The sequence below is a fragment of the Trachymyrmex septentrionalis genome, unplaced genomic scaffold (assembly GCF_001594115.1).
Source record: "Trachymyrmex septentrionalis isolate Tsep2-gDNA-1 unplaced genomic scaffold, Tsep1.0 scaffold51, whole genome shotgun sequence".
Lineage (NCBI taxonomy): Eukaryota > Metazoa > Arthropoda > Insecta > Hymenoptera > Formicidae > Trachymyrmex > Trachymyrmex septentrionalis.
In genome coordinates, this window is record NW_017305683.1 from 2848943 (window position 1) to 2851746 (window position 2804).

The window sequence follows — 2804 nt, forward strand, 5'->3', positions numbered from 1 at the left end:
AACAAAGAATGTACACTGATTAACTTAGCAATAACGCTCCGATGTTTATAGTCCGTCTACAATTGGAAAGTAGATCTCTCCAAGTCTGTCTGCAAGTTGAGGCCACGTGTCTGTCTCCTGATGTGTCTCTGACATCAATCTCTTTCTGTATTGGGGTCCCTCATTCAAAATTGCAATATTTTCCTAATCGAACTCGTAGTCTTCTTCCAATCGATGGTCACTATATTATGACCGAATGTGTGGTTGTGTTCCATTCCGAATATGATTCCTGTGCTCAGCTATTCTTGTCTTCAGCTGTCTTCCTGTTTGTCCCATAGCTCGCCCCGTAGCTCGCATCGTAATCTTTGCAATAGATCTTGTATACCACATTAGATTTCTTTTCATGCGGAAGGGGATTCTTATCCTCTTTTATGTATCTTGATGAATTCACGTAACTTATTAACATTATAAAATGATATTCTAATATCCTCACTGTTTAATCTATTGAATTCCTCGGAAAATTTCAGAACAGTAAATCATGAAGGCCTCGCGCTTGTGACATTATCATTATCCCCTTTCTTTCTCTTACAATTAATAAAATTTTTCAATCCTGTATTAGTACTATCAAAAATGAATTTTAACGGATCTAAAATCGGATCTAACGGCTAAATTTAACAATTTTCTATCCACTTCATTATGCTGTATGAGAGACGACGCGAGGTTGTTTAATATGGGAATGATTGGAAATGAGATCCGCTTATCAATAGGTAATTTATATTTATTGTTTTCAATACACTTAATGAAATCAAATATCAGCTGCGATTTATTTCCAGACGGCAAGGCAAAATTCTCTGTTAGCTGTAGAAAACTTTGTATATTTTGAGGTATAGAGACGGATGACAGATTCACGAACCACCCATTTCTTGGTGAGAGAAATGATGGAGAAGGGATCGATGAAAAAAAGGAGTTCAAGATATATTTTATTAATTGTCGTGTTAGTAAAATTAAGCCTATCTGGGTGCAAAGACAATGAATAATCATTTTTACATTTCTTATTATTACAAAGTTCAACATCCCCATCAGTCTTTGTTTTCTGATAATAGTAAATATAGGTTTGATATCTTTAAAATAATTTTTTTACGGAGGTGGCTCACTGAAATGAATTAGTTGTGAACAAATTTTTTATAATTACAAAAAATTATATTGTCTCTGAGGATGGCTTAAAAGTGAGCCGAAACATGCAAGCGGATTATTTATTAATAAAGTTGTTTTGTTAACCATATTGATTTGCACAAGAATTACTGTGCTTGACTCCTATTACCTTATTATATCCAATCATTATGTATAATTAAATTAGAAGATATTTCAAATTTGGATGCATTCAATTCTAATTACTGTTAAATAATTTATTATTGCTCATGCGCGTAAACATTGCAATAAAACTACTTCATAATTTCCATCTCCTATTTATTGCTGAAATTCTCGAGTGAGCTGAATAAATCGGGTGAAATATTTGCATCGATGAAAACTGTCGATAGATTTATAGTCATTCATCGCAAAAGTTACGAGATAATAACCGAGATAATTGCTCATGGGAAATAATCGTGTTTCGATGGATAGCATACATGGAGCGTTATATTATTATTGTCGGCTGAAACCTTGCTGCCCGAATGATAACATGATGACTTTGCCGTTGTATTTCATAATAAAGGCCAAACACTTGAAACATTTAACAGGCATACGTCCAAAAATTCCACTTATTTTAAATTAATCTTGACTGAAAATAAACTATTTTGCATATTGTGAATTTTATTTCGCAGACTCGTTAGCATTGAAACGACGATTAATTCCGTTTGATTGAAGGACTGTTTCGAAATGGAAATGTCATTACTTAAATTTTAACTAATGAAACAACTTGCTTTAATTTAATTGATAGCTATACAGGAGTGCAAAAAGTATTCGTACAAGAAAATTTTTCTATAAAAAGACTTATTTATAGGAAATAAACATTGATTAGCAATTGTATACAATGAATACATTCTATTCTAACATAAACGAGCTTTGCATGTATTCCTGATTTTAGAAGCTAAATTTCTCGACTGTACGAATACTTTTTGAGCATCCAAACAATACAATTTTTAATTTTTGCTTATTTTTTAGATGATATATTTTCTGTAATTAATACACATCTTTTTGGTATATATAATTTTAAGAAACGTACAGTCTATTTTGTTCTTTGTGAATAAATTGTTAATAGTAAGAAATGATCGTTGATTAAACGTCGAATCAACAACAAATTGGTGTTGAAATCGTCATATCGATATCAATTCGATGACTCATTTCTCGTTGGATAATGTTTACTTTTTAAAAATAAAATTTCTTTAAATAACATTTTCTCTGTACAAATACTTTTTGCACTCATTGTATGTATAAATGTACATTATTGCGATAACAAATTTTAATTAATATTTGAAATTTTATAACAATGAAATTTTAATTATAATTTTAATAAACGTAATTATACGATGAATTTCTTTTAATGGCAGTACTTTAAATAGATGACGTATATTATTTTTGCTTTATTTAAAAAGAATTAAAATGCATTATTTGAAGAATAAGATTTATCTTTGTTTTAATTGAAAGAAGGGTTAATGTACTTAAATTATTTTATGGTTATTATTTATAGATTTTATTTAATAGAAAAAGAAAATCATATAATCTTATTAAATAAAACATTTCAATTTTTATCAGTCAAAGAAATCAAATTAAATTGCTGTAAAAAGACCTCGTGATTTAAATTCTGATTCTTTTATAAGTAATTAAAA